General features: G+C 36.1%; 1 long non-coding RNA gene across 1 annotated transcript in view; it reads right to left on the bottom strand.

Annotated features, from left to right (window-relative positions):
* LOC141498568 (uncharacterized) overlaps window positions 1-18,337 on the bottom strand; it is a 90,316-nt gene that overhangs the window by 55,818 nt on the left and 16,161 nt on the right. Inside the window, exon 3 of the long non-coding RNA XR_012471693.1 lies at window positions 1,680-1,792. This is a non-coding gene — a long non-coding RNA (uncharacterized LOC141498568). The remainder of the gene's footprint in view (window positions 1-1,679; window positions 1,793-18,337) is intronic.

Below are 18,337 nucleotides of genomic sequence, written 5' to 3'. Positions count from 1 at the left end.
TTCTAGTTTTCTCTGACACTATTTCATCATTTCTTAATATAATAATAATAATAATAATAATAATAATCCATTACATTTGTGTACCATAATTTGATTAGTCAACCCCTTATGGTTGGACATTTATTTAGTTTCCAGTTCTTTGCCACCATGAAAAGAGACTATTTACATATTTCTGTACACATGGTGTCTTTTCCTCTTTATTTGACCTATTTATGTTATCGACCTAGCATTGACCTGTGATTATATTATAGAACTGGCATCTGATCTAAACATCCATACTAAGGCTTGGTCCTGCTCAGGACTTAGCCTAAGAATTGGCCACCTCTGACCTATATTATATCATGTAGGATGATTTGGAGTTGAGGGGAGAGTTTTGAAGTAAGCTAGAACTAGTCCAGAAATCCTCTCAGCTCCCCTACCCTTCCTCTCTCCCTCCAAATACCATTATCTACCCCCTAGGCACCACATTCCCCTCCTCAGGTGGCTCTCAGCTAATCCTAGATAATTGAGAAGGTCTTGGCTGATAAGGATTGGGAGATTGGGTCTACCCCAAGTTATTTACATTTGAAAAGGGAACTCCAGAAAGATTGAGGAGATTTCACACCTCAGTAGACTCTGAAGGGCTAAGAAGAGGAATGAGAGAGAAAGTGAGAGTGAGAAAAGGCAGTCTCTGCTTCCTAGGCACACACTTTTATGACAAACTATCTCTGAAAGGAGGTCCACTCCTGGCCAAGTCCATCTTGTTTGGGCTTTTGTATATTTAAATCTGTTTGAACCACCGCTCCCCTAGGGGCCATTTGTTCTTTGAACCATTTCCATCTTTCCCCATATTTGGGCCAAGAGACCCTGTTGCAGATTTGAAGCCAGTACATTTTTGACTGATAATTTCAGACAATAAAACCCTTTTCCCTACTAGATGATTAGCCTAAGGGAAGAAGACAGCATTTTTGAATGGACAGCCCCTCCAGGAGCCAAATAATCCTCTCTTATGAAATATTTTCTTAGTTCTTAAAGGTTCAAGATAAGATCATCAAAATGATCAACCATTTCAGATGTTGACAGTGTGATGTTAAAGAGATTGGGGGGAGGATAGGCAGGCCAAAATTTGCTTTGCTGGCTTTGAATTTTGTGAGAAGCTGAGAAGTAAAGAATTTGGTATAATTCCTGAACCAGTTTTCTATGGGAACAAAGAGCTAAGTGAATCTTGGTGCAAAAGATTTACTCAAGTGCTCAGATGAGATGGGAATGTAATTAAGTGACTGTTATATGCCAACATTGTGCTAAAGATTTTACAGTTATCTCATTTGATCCTCACAATACCCAGTGGGTGGGTGCTATTATTAGCCATATTTTACATTTTGGGAAATTGAGGCAGAGAGGAGTTATCTAATTTCCCCAGGGTCATACACCTAGTATGTTTTTGAACCTGAATCTGAAAAAGAGTGATCTTGTCTCCAGTTCCCCTGCTTTGTCCACTATGTCACCTCCTAGCTGCTCCTTTAATGAGGTCCTTGATCTCATTAATGTGGAGGTTCCCTCCAATATAAAAAAAACCAAAAACAACCAACAACAAACTAGCCAAACCTCATGTTTTCCAAGAGCAGTCCATCTAAAGTTTTACCAACATGAGGTCACTAGTGAACCTCATGGGTTATCTACTAGCTATGACTTATTCTTACCCTGGGTCCAGGCCATCTTTTTCTTTCATGATAGTTTTATGTTTTCCTTGACACCATTTCTTCTTTCTTAGTCTTTTATTATTGTCACAGCATTCCTGGAGTCAGAAATCAATCTGTGGATCAAATACTGCTCTTAGGATGAGAAAGACCAGAGTTCAACTAGTCCAGATGTTTAGAAGGTGTATCACCCTGGACAAATCATTTAATTCTCTTAGTAATAATGATAATGATATATAGCAATTATTGTGTTCTAGGCACTAGCGCTTTATAATTATTGTAGCATTTGATCCCTATAGGAACACTGTAAAGTAGCAGCTATTATTAATCTCACTTTTAGAGTTGAGAAAACTGAGGCAACCAAGGGTCAACTGATGGGTTCAGGGTCACATAGCTAGAGAGTGTCTCAGGTTGGATTTGAACTGTTCTTACTGACTCCAGTCCTGTACCACCAACTACTTCTATAAAATAGTGATAAAAGCATCTATTTCCCAAAGCTGTTATGAGGAGCAAATGAGATAGTAAATGTAAAGCACTTAGCAAACATTAAAACTATGTAAAAATTATTATTCATTTTCAATTATTCATAGAATAATATATGGAACAGTTAGGTGGTACAATGGTTAGAGTAGCAGACCTGGAGCCTGGAAGAGTCTTCTTCCTGAATTCAAATTCAATTTCAAACACTAGTTGTGTAACCCTAGGTAAGTCACTTAACCATGTCTATGTAAAACCCAGTTTGTGTAAAACACTGTAAAATGAGCTGGAGAAGGAAATGTCAAAATATTCTGGTATCTCTGCCAAGAAAACTACAAATGTGATTTCAGTCAAATATGACTGAAAAAAAAACCCGCTAAACAACAAAAAAGACAATTATAATTCGCACAAGTATTGGCACTCAAATCATTATTTTAAAAAAAGTTTGTCCTGAATTTTGGGAAGAAGTTTGAAAGGACTTTGTAGTTTCCTAAGAGCAATCCTGCTTAATTTTGGATCACTTTACTTAATTCTGTCATAGTGCAGTTGTAATAGAGTATTTGACTTGGATTACAGAAAGACATGAGTTTGAATTCCTCTTCATAAAATTACTAGCTGTGTTTCTTTGGGTAAGTCACTTTCTCTGCCCTTCAGATTCTTCTCTTTAAAATGAAGGCATAGGATTTGACCCCTGAGATGCTTTTCAAGTTTATGCTTTTGTGACCTATTGGTCATTTGTACTGATGCTCCTCTTTGTCAGAAGAGAGCAGGGATTTATTAAATGCCTACTATATACAGCACATTATGATAAGTGTTTTACATATATCTTATTTGATCCTCAAAACAGCTTTGTGAACAGGTGACAAGCTGTTTGCCTCAGTCTCTGGGATATTATATATCCTCTGAAGAGAGAGGATCTATCTGATTCTTAATATCTAAAGGTCATCTAGCAAGTCAGTTTCCCTCCCTGGGCCCTGATGGCTTCCTCTCAAAAATGATCAGACACTAAACAACATTAAAGATATCTGCCAGTTATAAATCTAAAATATGAAAATAGTCTTTGAATTGGATAGAAGTGAATGAATATAAAGGAATTCATACTTTCACATTAGCAAGAGAGAATAACCAAGGGCCCGGGGAGAATATAAAGGTCCCTTTTACTCACAGAATTTTATTTTATTACTTTGATATTACCTAGTATCAAATAGTCCTTATTCTTACTTTTTTAAAAAAGGGTATTGTTTTAATAATATTTTTGATGCCTTTGTTCTTTTACATCGTTATCATTTATATATCTATTCCCCAGCACCATTCAATGAACTCTCCTAATTTATAATGCCAAATCAATCCATTGACTTTGTATAATAATATATGTAACATCCCCCCCCCTTCCTTTTCAAAGAAGACTATATCATCAGGGAGGTGATGCCATGATATGCATGGAAATTGGATTTAAGGGAGAAGGTACTGGGCTAAGTCACCAGTCTCATTTTCTCCTCTGGAGCCTTTTGGGTTCAGTGGCCAGATATGAATCAGGACAACTAGAGACAGCACCGGATGCAAGACAACCATAGTCCCCCACCTCTCTACTGGAAGGAGGGAGATGTCTTTCTCTTCTTCAGAGTCAATCACTCAGAGTTCTACTTCATTCTAAATTTACAAATTATTGTAACATTATATAAATATGAAACAAATTATATAAATACATATCTATATAACACACATATATACATATATATTGATTTTGGTTCTTCTTTATTCATTTTCATCAATTAGTATGAGCATTCCCATGATTATCTGAATATTTCATATTCCTTGTTGATGGGTACAAGGAGGGGGAGGAGGTAGACAGCACAACAGAGCTTCATACTCTGTGCATGCCTAAGGGAACCAATAACTTTTCATTGCATTTATATTAACACCATTACTTCAACTTTGCCTACCCTTACCTTTGCAAAGTTGAGTTTTTCTTAACACAGAGACTTGTATATTTTAGGTTTTTAACAAATGTTGAATTGAATTGAATCAACATTTACAGTCATTCCAGAGGTGGCAATGAGTTAGTTGTTTCACAGTTCAAAGGGATTCAATTTTATATTCCAAGTTTGCAGTGAAATTAACCATCACTCTGACTGTTAACCCTTCTCTTTTCTGCTTAAAAAGCCGACCTGATGACCTTTCTGGCTTCCTCCATCTCCTTAGCCTATAGCTTATCAGACTGTTAATTAACAGGACCCAACTGCTTGATTTGTGGCTTCCCTTTTTCCTTCAAAGGCATCAGAATATGAGTCCGAAAGGGGAGTAACTTTCCAAGTGATCTACCCGGTGGACTAGAAACCTGACAAGTGGTACCTGAAGTAGCTGAGGAAACTCTTAAATACTTCTTGGAAATAATTTCCTCAAATAAGCTCCTGGGCAGCAGGGGGCAAAGAAGGGGGTCTGCCAAGTAAAACTGCAAAAACCCTCCGCTTTTGACCCTTATGTCAGCAGCAATTGAAAAAACAAAGGCCAGAGAGGTTAAAGGCTAATTGCTAGAAGGAATGTGGTCTGATCGCCTAGAGTCTTTTTTAAGACCCAAATGGGGTAAAATTTGAGTTGGGAGATTAATTGGGTGAAAAGCATTGGTACCTTGACATTCAAAAGGACACCCTCATTAAGAAAACTCACAGGCTTCATGAGCAATAGAAAGTAGAGGTTCAATTTTAAGTAGGTTCAGCACTCTGATCCCCCCTCAAATTCTTTTAGCTATCTAAGTAGAGTACCATTCTTTCTCTCTCTCTTTTTTCTCTTCCTCCTCCTCCTCCTCCTCCTCCTCTCCTCCTCCTCCTCTTCTTCTTCTTCTTTTCTCTCCTTCCATCCTTCCTTTCTTTTTCTGTCTTTATCTTTTCTTTCATTTCTTCTTCCTTTCTTCTCTCCTATCCTCTAATTTTTAGTGAGTTTTTCCTTACATCATTGTTTAAATTTGTATCTTTGCAAGTTCAGTGCATTGCTCTTGTTTCTGTCTTCTGGTGATAAAGCAACAAATCTAGTCTCTCCTCCATATAACAGTCTTTCAAATACTTGAAGACAGATATCATTTACCTTCTGAGTATTCTCTTCTCTCTGCTAAACACTTCCAGTTCCTATTCTTTGCAGATATAAAGACAGACCTAGGTTATTGGAGAAACACCAATTGTTCATGGATAGGTAGAACCAACATAACAAAAATGTCAATACTACTTAAATGTATTTATTCACTACTATATCAAAGTCCAAAAAAAAGACTTTTATAGAAGTAAAAAATAATAGCAAAATTCATATGGAGGCATAAAAAGTCTAAAGTAAGAATAATAACAAAAGCGAGGGAGTCAAGCAGTACCATATCTCAAAGTAAACTAAAAATCCAAATTAAAATAATTTGGAAAGAGGAGAATGGTGGGAGTTAGTCAGTTTAGGTACACAACATAAAGAATTAATCAAACACAGAACCATGGTGTTTGATAGACCCAAAGATCTTTTTTTTTTATCAAAAAACAAGAAAATCTGGAGAGCAAAATGGCAGAAAAATTAAGTTTAGAATAATAACTCACACAATAGAACATTTACTAAGGTAAGTTCCAAATTGAAACTTGGCTTAGATATAAAAAGTCACACTTAAGCTAATTAAAGGAACAATGAAAAAATTTTCTTTCAGATTTTTATATATAAGGGAAGACAAAGTGGCATTTAAAGATCGAGAATTGCACATGATATAATGAAAAAATTAGAATTATGTAAAATTTAAAAGCTTTTACACAAACAAAACTAGTGGAATAAAAATTAGAAGGGGAAACAGGAAACTGAATAAAATATTTTGAACTAGTTCTCTGATAAAGGTCTCATTTCCAACATATATAAAAATCTAATTCAAATTTGTGAGTCCTTAAGAACCATCCTTCTAATCAAAGGGTATAAAAAAGTGGATTTTAAAAGAAGAGATTCAAGCTATTAACAATCCTATCAAAATCTTTTTAAATCACTAATAATTAGGGAAATTGAAATTAAAGCACCTCTAAAGTTCTACCTTACACCTTTGCAGACTGGCAGAGATGATAAAAGAAAAAAATGAAATGTGTTGGCCAATTTGTGGGAAAGAAGCCACACAAGTATACTGGAGCTATGAATTTGTCATCATTCTGGAAATCAGTTTATGATTATGTATAGCAAGTTGCCAAATTATTCATACCCTTTGACTGAGTTTTACCACTATTAGTTCTATATCCTAAGAGAATCAAAGAAAGAGGAAAAATTATCTACACTGAAAACATTATATTATCTCTTTTCACAATATTCCAAAACTGGAAATTGGGAAAGAGTCAATCTATTGGAAGATGACTAAATTGTGGAATACAGATATAATGTAATAATGTCATGGCACAAAAATATGATGAATCGGGTAATTTCAGAGGAAACAAAGAAAAATTTTATGAATTGATACAAAATGAAGCAAAGAAAACTAGAACAATTAATATGAGAGTTTTGATATAGGGGAAAGCATCTTCAAAAATACATACTTAGATCAATGATAAACCATATGTCCAATAGAATGAAGATGATTCTCAACTCTGCTAGAGGTAATGAAATTAAAATGCCCCAAAATATATGTATTTGCAAAACTATATTTTGCTAGGCTGTGTATTTACAAATTAAAGAATCTTTTATTTTAAATTTGTTCATTGGAAGGGGGACAGTAGGAATAGTGGAAAGAACAGATCAATTTTTTAAAAAAATAGAAATTACCTGAAAATATTTTAAAAGAAAGAAAAAGAATGCCAAGTTCCTTAAAATGATCTTCATATGACATGGACTCAAGGCCTTTCACCATCTTTGTTGCTTTCCTTTGGACATTTCCCAGTTTATTAACACTCTTCTGAAATAACAGTGTCCAGAAATGAACATGGTATGTGAGATGAGGTCAGAATGAGGGGACCTTTAAGATCCTTTCCAAAACTAAATCTGTGATCCTAAGTAGCAGAATCAGATTTCAAACCCTGACCCTCTGACCTCAAATCTGGTGTTCTTTTCATTAAGTTGTGATGTGATATAGAACTTATTAGGATCAGTTTGATCTTTTTTCTAACTGTAATCTGCAACATAAAGATCAATGGTGTTATTTTGCTCTGTTGAAATATAGAACACTTCCAGTTTCTGAACTGTCATTTTATTACATGAAAAAAAAGGGAAAGGAGATAGATGATGTTGACAGAGGTGTTATGAATGGACTTGGGGTTCCTGTATGTCTTAATTGTGCTACTTTTCCAAAAAAAGGTGATACTCTAATTCCTGCAAATTCATCCCAGACTATCAGTGGGTGGGGCATGAATTTAATCCATTAGTAAATATTGATTTCAGGACAACTTCTAAGTAGCCTCAACAGACACTTTTCAAATCTTCCATGCCCTACACTTTTTTTTTCCCTATTAAACTGAGTACAGAACTAGTGTCACAGGGTGGATGATAGATAGTTAAGTTTCTGTTCAATATTAGCAAAAATAAAAACAGCAATTTTAACCAAAAAAAAACCATCTTAATAATGAGAACTATCCCAAATCATAATTAGTTGCTATAGTACCTTGCACATCTTTTCAAAGAGAGTCTGGGTGACCACTCATTGGAGATATCCTAGGTAGGAGTTGGGCCAGATGACATATAATGAATATTTTCTAATTTTTAAATTCTATGATTATTCCTGATTTCCCCAAAACTAATGAATTGATCATTAAGTAGACATGGTGGATGGTGAACATTGAAAAACAGTCATGAGAAAGATTCTTCATATCAGAATTAAGATAAAATGGAAGGAAGAAAGATAATACAGAAGAAATTATACATAATAAAAGAAATATTTGCCAAAACAACTCTGAGGGCTTACTTTCCATCTAGAAAATTGGCAAGGATGAAAAATAAAAAGATGGGAATAGTCTTATAGTTATGGAAAAATAGTCACACTAATATAGTTTTGTTTGTTTGAGCCGTCATCTCCTTATCTCTCCCAAATTAAAAGGAGTAGATGCCACTTATGAGCCTGATGCCACAAATGATTCACTCCGTCTTATGTCACTCTTTGGGGTCTACCATATTGGGGCTAGATTTACTGTTACATTCCAATTGGCTTTAACATTCCTTCAGCTTAGAAATCACAAATTCAAGGAATAGATCCAACAGTTTCAACTTCCCCTGGCAGCATGGATTATAGGTATGTGCCCCATATCTGGCATATATTAATATACTGTGAATGGGTCCAACCATTCTGGTAAGCAATTTGGAGTTACACTAAGAAAATGACCAAAAAACTTTTATTCTCTGAAAGATCCCATTATTAGGCATATGCTTCAAGAAGTCAAAGACAAAAAGGTCCTTTATATAATTAACTATTTTTAACATTTTATAATAACAGAACTAGAAACAAATAAAATGCCTGTTAATTCAAGAACATCTAAATAAATTGTGGCACATGGATATAATGAAACATTATTATAGTCTAAGAAACAATGAATATAAAGAAGTAAAAAAGTTGTATATATTAAGTGCAGTGCAAAGTAAACAGAACCAGGAAAGCAATGACTGAGACAATGTAAATGAAATGATGCTACATGCTTTGTAATTATAATGAATAGATTTGTCCCCAAAGGAGAGAAGACAGAGAAAATGAACCTCCTTTCCCTTCTTTACTGACATGGGGAACTATGGGTATGTAATATTCCGAGTACTTACTTGCTATGAGACTTGATACACAATGATGGGTAAGTATGATTGAATTGATTTTTATTTGTGTTCCTTTGCTTTCCTTTTTAAATCTTTGCTATACTGGGCAGCTTTTTTTGGCAGGAGAATGAATGGCAAAACATTTATGAAGTAGGTACTTTCTATCTATGTGCTATTCTTGGAACTAAGCAATAGAAATACAAATATAAATAAGCAAGCCAGCCCTTACCCTCAATAAAATTATATATGGGAATTAAAAAAAAATAAATGTGATCTAGAAAAGGGGAGAAGCTCAGTCTGGAAACCTCCAGGGAGTGATGAGGAAGTCTAGTTCCTAGAAGAATAAGGAAAAATGCCATCTATCAGAGGCCCAGTGCCCAGGAGATTAGTTCACATGGTCTCAGATGATTGAGGATTTTAACCAGAATGGAAGAAAATAGCCTAAAATAATATAGAAATAAAATTAATATTTTTAAATAATATGGAAGTAGAATTTCATAGGGTAATTCATCTATAATGAGTAACCATGTCTTCAGTAAATCAATCATCAAAAAATATATTGAACTCCAACAATCTAAGGCAGTGTGATAATTATTGTGGGTGATACAAACTGCCCTCTGATTATAGGAATTAAGGAACAAGTATTCCATAGGAGGCTTCATGGAGAAGGTCGAACTTCAGATGCTTTTTTTTAAGGATTAGCAAGATTCAGATACATGGAGAAAGTTTCTGCTTTTTAGTTTTTGCCTAACCTCATGATGTTCTATCTTTTTTAAGCAATAGGGGTTAAGGGACTTCCCTCGTATCACACAGTTAGAAACTGCAGCCAAATTTGACCTCAGGTACTTTTGATTCTAGGACCAGTGCTCTATACATAGTGCCATCTGGTTGCCCAACCTCATGTTATTCTAAATTCTGTAACCTTTAGCTTAGAATTGTTTTATGATGAACCTGGTTCAGTTGGTAAGTGAACCTATCAAGTTTTAATTATTTTCCAGATCTTTAGCCATGATAGTCATGGAAATGTATCTTAGACAGCAAATAAGGCCTACCATGAAGTAGTATGAAGAATTTTGTGACAATCAATGAGGTTCTCCGAAATAGTTATAGAGCATGGTAAAATGTAAGTGGCAACAAGGAAGGAAAGCTTCAAACTGGGCCCTGGGTATCTCTATTTAGTTTAGGGCCTCCAAATAACCCAACATAATAGCAATAAATGGCTAACAACACTGACCTTGCGGAGTTGTTATGAGGATCAAATGAAATAATATTTGTAAAAATTATAGTACTTGGCAAATAGCAGGAGTGTAATAAATCTCAATCCCTTTTCTCTTACCCTTTCGATATAGTGAAGGCTCAAATATCAGTATTCTCCTTTTACTTTTCCTTCCCAGTCATCTCCAAAAATACAATATTTAGGAACTTCTTTGCCCAAAGACTTTGCCTTTCTCTGAATCTTTTTGAAAAACCAAACATGGAGCAGCTACATGGAACAGTGACCCTGGAGTCGGGAGGACCTGAGTTCAAATCTGAACTCAGACACTTAATACTTACTTAACTGTAAGACCTTGGTTGCAATAAACAAGCAAAAATAAAAACAAAAACCCCTAACAAAGCAATACAACCAAATAATAGCTGGCACTGACATTGTTTTGTTAAGATTTGAAAAACCTTTTACAAACATTATCTCATTTTGTTCATATTGTAATCTTATCTTATGATTCATTCATCTGTTCAATGGGTATTATGATGTCATTTTGGTCTTCTTCGATGAAAATAGAACCAACCATCTGTTATAGCATGCAACTCTGGGTCAAACTTTGTTCTAAGTTTTGGGGACATATATATGGGCAAAATTTTAAAAGAAACCACTTTAAAGCAAATACTCTCAAGGAGTTTGCATTCTATGGTAGAAGAAATTGAAAGCAACCTACAGATATATAAATACAAAATACATGGAAAATAATAAAAGGTAATTTTGAGAGGAGGCAGAAATGAGTGTGTATGGGTGAGGCAGAAGGGGTTATCAAGAGAGGCCTTGTGTAGAACTTGATTGAGTCCTGAAGGAAGTTAGAGATTCTAAGAGAAGGAGATGAAGAGAGAAATTCTGAATAAGTGAATAAATGGAGGCAGGAGATGTAATATATGGAAAATAGCAAGTCAGTCAATTTGAATGGCAAGATAAAAAAATTTAAGTGTTATTTTATAGATAAGAACTGAGTATCAGAGAGATTAAGTGCCTTCCTTGCAGAGATCCTACTATTAAATGTCTGAAGATCAGATCACAGATTTTTCTGACTTCAAGGGGTGCATTCTCCACACTCCATGCTCCAAGCTCAGTTACAAATATACTTTTTTTTTCCAATAGGGTGAAGAAAACCCATTTGATGCAAGGTACTTGGACTGAAAATCAGGAAAGAAATTTCTCCATTTCTTGTTCCATAAAACATTGCAACAAAGTAAAAGAGAAAAGTCATCAATGATCTCCTAATTGCTAAATCATAGGACTTTTTCTCAGGTTAAATTCCTTTTATTCTCTCTCTATACAACTCTTGATATGGATGATCCCACTCCTCCTGGGGACTCTCTCCTCCATAAGTTTTCAATGTACTACTCTGTCCTGTTTCTCTTATGATCTGACAGCTCTTCCTAAATAAAATCCATTTCCAACCCTATCTATGTTGGGTGGACCCAAGACTCTGTTCCAAGCTTTTTCTCCTCTATATATACCCTCTTTCAATTATACCCCCAACTTCCATGGATTCAATATATCATCTCTCTGGTTTCCATATCTCAATTATATTTATTTCTAAACTTTTTTCCTTCTTTCCAACCTTACATCACTGATAGCATGCTGGATGTTATCTTATGACACAATTCTTATTGTGGTGGCAAAGAACTGAAAATTGAGGGGATGACCATTAATTGAGGAATGGCTGAAGAAGTTATGTAATATGACTGTAATAGAATACTATTATTCTTTACGAAATCATTAGCAGGTGGACTTCAGTAAAACCTGGAAAGATTTTCATGAACTGATGCTGAGTGAAGTTCTGAAGCAGAACCAGAACACTGTACACCACAATAGCAACTCTGTATAATAATCAACTATGATAGATTTAGCTTTGCTCAGCAATACAGTGATTAAAGACAATTTTAAACACTTGTGTGATGGAAAATGCTATTCAAATCCTGAAAAATAATTATGGATGGAATCTGAATGCAGATCAAAGCATACTATTTTCATTTTTGTTATTTTTTGTTTTTGCTTTTTTTCTTATAGCTTTTCCCTTTTGTTCTGACTCTTCTTTCACAACATGAGCAAGATGGAAATATGTTTAATTTGATTGTATATCTTTAACCTATATTGGATTGCTTGCTATCTTGGGGGAGGGAGTCGGGAAGGGAAGGAGAGAGGAAGAAAAATTTGAAACTCAAAATTTTACAAAAATTCATGTTGAAACTATTTTTACATGTAATTGAAAAAATAGCTGACTAAAAAAACTTGAAAGAAAGTGACAAAGAGTTTTGGACTTAGAATCAGGAAAACATAAATTTAAAATCTTCCTAAACTTTTAGTCACTGTGTGATCTTAAAGAAGCCACATGACGTATCTTAACTTCAATTTCCCCATCTGTAAAATGGAGATAATAGTTGTATCTATTTACAGAATAGTTGTGATGATCAAATTAGTATCTGTAGAGTCAAGTCAGACACTTATTAAGTGATTACTATGTGTCAGAATCTGCTAATACCTGGAAATGCAAATATAAGTGGAAAGACAGTCCTTACACATAAGGAATGTAATCATAAATATGGAAGACATCTTAAAGACTCAAAAGGAGGCTGAAGTAGGGGAATGATAAGGGAAGAAGGAGATGATAACTAGGCATTAATCAAGGACAAGGTAGAGAAAGTTAAGAGAATTAAGAGGAACGTTCTGAGAGGAATAAAGACTTGGATAACTTGGTACCTTCCTTAAAATAGAAGCTCTTGAAGGAACCAGCCAAGAAATAGAAAAATCCACAAGAGCAGAATATTGTTTTATTGTGAGAAGTCCAGGGGGTAGAGTAGACCTCTCAAGTGAGGACAATTCAGTGACATGGTAGAAAAAGCCCAATAATGATGGCTAAAGAGGAAGAAAATGATCTACAAACCTTACAATGCAATTAAAAACTATATAAAAGTATTCTACTTTCAAAACTTATCTATTTTTGCTGAAGGCACTGCCATTTTATCAGTCTTCCAGATTCAAATTCACAAACTCAGTCTTCTATTTCTTTTCTTTCTTTCTCTTTCTTTCTTTCTTTCTTTCTTTCTTTCTTTCTTTCTTTCTTTCTTTCTTTCTTTCTTTCTTTCTTTTTTTGCAAGGCAATGGGGCTAAGTGGCTTGCCCAAGGCCACACAGCTAGGTAATTATTAAGTGTCTGAGGCCGGATTTAAACTCAGGTACTCCTGACTCCAGGGCTGGTGCTCTATCCACTGAGCCACCGCCACCTAGCCACTCCCTTCTATTTCTTGATATCTCATTTTCCATAATCAGTCAGTTGGCAAGTCTTACAATTCTATCTCCAAAAATCCAATAAATATTTGTTAAATGTTTATGCTGTACCAGACACCACACTAACTACTGAGATTTGGTTAATAAAAAGAAAGAACAATGCCTATTCTCAAGGAGTTTACTATTTGGGGTGGGGGGAGACAATAAAAGTATGGAGAGGCACCCAATGTGGGGAGATCTAGTTCCATGGAGTTGAAATGAGACAGAATTTGAAATGAGACAAAGTAGCAGAGCATGAAAAGTTCAAGTTTCTGCCAACTATAAAAAAAGGCATTTGGAGGAGTTTGGCATTCTACCTTCTAGACCTCCAGTCTTTCACAAAAGCACACATCTTATCCTGAATCTCTTAAGATTCCAGTCTCTCTTCTTCAGTTCTTCTTTTTATTTGCAAAGTTAATCTTTCCTTAATATTTCTAACTTCATTCCTTCCCTATCAAGAAGCTTCACTGACTCACTATTACTTTCACAATAAAATCCAAATGTTTTAGCTTGATATTTCACATCCTCCACAGTCCATCCTTAGGATACTTTGGGGGGGGGGGTTATTTCATATTGTTCCCTTTCAAAAACTCTCCATTCCAGTCATACTGGGGTGCTTTAATTGGCAGACTCTCTCTTGTTTCTGTGAATTTTTCCTTAATGTCCCCCCAACCAGGTCTTGAATGTGTTTTCTCTACAGTTCTGCCTCTTAGAATCCTGAGTTTAATTTAAGACTACCCAAGTTCCCCCCTTCTTATGGGAAATTCTTCCTGATCTCCCTGGGTTTTTAGTTGCCATCTTAGTCATTATCGCTGTTGTATTCCTTCCTGTCTTGAATTATCACGAAAATATATGTATATGTGTGTATCTGTTCGTGTTTTGTATCCCTTTAGTAAAATGTGAGCTCTTTGAAGGCAGCGTTTTTTTTTGTTTGATTATTTCTCCCAAGTACTGGCTTGCACTTATTAAATGTTTGTACTAAGATAAAGAGTGGGAAGGGAAAAAAGAAGAAAGGGGAGACAATGAGATGGAGAGAAAAGGAGAGAAGGAAAGGAGAGGAAAACCTGGGAGAGTAAAGGATCAGTGTTTGGAATCACAGATTTAGAGGTAGATCATTTAAAAGAGGAAGGAAAAGAGAAAGAAGACAGTAGAAGAGAGGAGAGGAAAGAAAAGAGGAGATGGGGAAGGGAGAACAGAAATGGACAGGACAGGAAGAGAAAGGAGGGAAGGAGAGGGGGGAGAGAAAAGGAGAGGAAGAATAACTTTTTATGTCAGATTTTTTTTAGCCTGAGATCCATGAGCTTAAAAAACATAACTTTTAGTAACTGCATTTCAATAAAGTTAGTTCCCTTTGTAATTTCATATATTTTATGTATTTGAATTATTCAGAGAAGAGGTGCAGTGGTTTCACCAGACTGACAGAGTCCATGGCATGAAAAAAGGTTAAGAACTCCTATTCAAAGTGAATGTTCTAGGATCACATTTCATTCCTTGTATACACTTAGTGACATATCAGGAAACCTCTTCCCAGAGGCAGTTTTCTCCCCACTTGTGACCATGTTGAAAGATCAGACATACGTTTTCAATGAAGTCACTGAGGATCATGGAATGCTGGCAGCAACAGCTGGTGGGGTCTGAGTTACCCCCAGGCAGTTTAATCTCTTGGTCTCTCACATAGTGAAAGCAGACAGAGAAAGGTAAAGGAGTATTAAAAAAGGAAAAAAAAAAGTCCCATATAGCTTGTAACAGCTGCTACTATTGCTGAAAACCAAGAATGGAGGGGGGGGGGGGGGGGAACCTGGGATGAAAGTCAGGATTGTTATCAGCAGCTCGGGTGGCCAGAGCCTACATTCCCGGGAGAATAGAATTTCCTTTGTGGAATGAGATACCATAAAGTTTTTTAGTCCAAGCAAGCTTACTTGATGTGGACCCTGAGACAGGAGGGCCTGCCTCCAATCACAACCCTTGTCAGCCCAACTCTGGATCATTGGTGAGACAGACACAGCCCTTGTGATTGGTAACAGGAGAGGGGACAATTAGTGAGACTAAGAAAACCTAAGAGTCATTAAAAGAATGGAAAAACAGAGGGAGGCCTGCACAGTACAGCTGTCACCCCCTCCCGTCAATTAGGTTGGCTGAGAAAAGTAGAGAGGGATCTCAGCCTAGTGATCATACTGACCCTTTTCCACCTTCCCAGTCCTAGCTAGGGTAATATCCGACCATCTCTACCTTTCCCCCACAGCTCAAAGGAAAACCAGGAAATTAGATTAGAGTTTCCACTGAATCTCTCTCCCTCTGTGTTTCTCTCTCTCTCTCTCTCTCTCTCTCTCTCTCTCTCTCTCTCTCTCTCTCTCTCTCTCTCTCTCTCTCTCTCCTCTGTCTCTGTCTCTCTGTCTCTCTCTTCTGTCTCCTCTCTGTCTGTCTCTCTGTCTGTCTCTCTCTATCTCTTTCAATTTCTCTCTCTCTCAATCTCTTCTCTCTGCCTCTCAATCTCTCAATATTTTTCAATCTCTCTGTCTCAATTTCTTTCAATCTTTCACAGTCTTTCAGTCTCAATTTCTCTCAATCTCAGCCTTAGTTTTTCTCTCAATCTCTTTCAATTTCTCTCAATTTCTTTCATTCTCTCTTCAATCTCCTCTCTCTCTCTCTCTCTCTCTCTCTCTCTCTCTCACACACACACACACACACACACACACACACACACACACAGAGTGGACACTGATACAGGCTACACATTTTTTTTAGCACCAGAGCCTGTGGGAACAGGCATTAAAATTAATCATTCCTCTCTGGGAGAGATTAACTTCCTTCGAAACTGGGGAATTTGTTGAATCAAATGAAATGATAAAGTGGATCAAATGACAACACCCTTCTATCACTGCTGTTAAGAATGGAAACCACATTATCATATAGTGATCTTATGTGAATTCTGCCAAGGTCATTTTATTATTTTTTTCAAATTGAGGTTGAAGAGGGAAAAAAGTATAGAAATTTATATAGTCTAAATGGTTATATTTTGTTAATAAGCCAGCCTACAATACTGAACATGAAGCAAGAAATGGGGGTTTCAGGGACAGACATTTCTCCACTAGGGTGATTTTCTCATCTCGTCTGTAAGCAGGGTACCTTCTTGCTAATGTCTCTGGCCAGCAGTTCAGAATCACTGGGACCCTGGAGTATTGAGCAGTAGAAAGGTTTTTACAAGTAATTAGGGGAGCATTTTCTATTTAAAAGACAGTAGATCAGACTAGAGAAGAAAACTGTGTGTTTTTGTTTAATTTTATTTTTAAAGAAAACACAAGAGTATGACCTACATAGAGGATTCAGTGGACAATCTTGATGTCTTTGTGTTGAACCTTCTCCAGCCATCTTCATGGCCTTCAAGTACTTGGGTTAGGCATTCTCCTAATTCATCAACAAGTTTGAAGTCTGTTGGTTACACTCCATCTGCTGTATTGGTTTTTACTGAGACGTGACTGTTACATATGCAATGGCTTCCTGTAGTCACAGGTGAAGCATCATGATATGGATAGCAGAAGACTGGTGGTGAAAAGGGCTTGTGTTCAAGTACCTCCTCTAGCACAAGCTGAGGAAATCATTTAACCTCAGTAACCTAGACAGCTTCCTAAGGCAAAATGTCAAGGAAGAAAGGTCAATATTAATTGTACATGGGAAGTCTCTCCATCAGGAACAAAAAGAAAGAATGAAAGAAAGGGGGAGGGGGAGAGAGAGAGAGAGAGAGAGAGAGAGAGAGAGAGAGAGAGAGAGAGAAGAAGAAGAAGAAGAAGAAGAAGAAGAAGAAGAAGAAGAAGAAGAAAGAAAGAAAGAAAGAAAGAAGAGAAAGAAGGAAGAAGAAGAAGAGGAAGGAAGGAAAGAAGGAAGGAAGGAGGGAGGGAGGGAGGAAGAAAAAGGAAAGGAAAATGATTATAATCAGATTCTCAAGTCAAGTCAGGTCAAAAAGAATTTATTAGGCAGACACATACATCAGGCACTGTGCTAATCAATGGAGATATAACAAAAGGCAAAAATTCAAATTCTATAATTAATAACTAAAGATTTGTCCACACATTCTTGCTTTCACCAGTTCCATCAGTTCAGTCTGGATGTTCCTGAATCTAGCACTCCAGTCTTTGACTCTGACTTGTGTGATGCTGAAGGGTGACATCTCCAAAGCCTCAATTCCACAAATCCAGACTCAATGAAATGAGAAGTAGAAGAAAAAAGTTTAACTATAGTTTAGTTTTATCAAAGGATGATAGATTTTGATTTGGAAGGGACTTCAGAGGTCACCAATTCTACCCTTCTGCTTTTAAAGAACAGAACTGAAATAACTTGCCAAGGTCTCACAGTTAGTGACTAAGGTAGACTTTGAAGCTTTCCTGACCATAAGTCCAAAATTCTATCTGTAACTATGCTGCCTTTCTCATTACTTCAGGCTACTGTTATATGAATCAGGGTCAGAGACTAGGACATTGGAGACAAGAATATCAAAATGGAATTTGTGAGAGGAGCATGGGAACAATTTTTTAAAAATTAGCTCTCCAAATTGATGGGACACACTTTGGTGTTTAATATGAATTTATTTCCATTTTCTTCTTGAGTTCCTTAAGTCTAGATCACCTACAAAACAAGAAATCCAAACCTTATTTGGAATTTTCCAATTTCTAAGGTATAAATGCCCACATAAAAATTTTGACAATTGACACTCAGAACTTCTATGAGATAGTGACAGCACATATGACCCAAAGGGTCTGTCTAGGAACTAAGAAAAATGCTAGATTATCATAGGCTCCTTGACTTGGACCGTGAAGAGATGTTAAGAAATCAATAAATCCAAACTTATTTTTAGAGAATACCAAAGCACAGAGAAGTGAAATGAAAATTTTAATATAACAAATGTCAGAGCTGATATTGGATTAAAG

Source organism: Macrotis lagotis, chromosome X (genome assembly GCF_037893015.1).
Source record: "Macrotis lagotis isolate mMagLag1 chromosome X, bilby.v1.9.chrom.fasta, whole genome shotgun sequence".
Lineage (NCBI taxonomy): Eukaryota > Metazoa > Chordata > Mammalia > Peramelemorphia > Peramelidae > Macrotis > Macrotis lagotis.
Note: the sequence above shows the minus strand (reverse complement) of the source record. Positions and strands in the feature narration are given on the sequence as shown.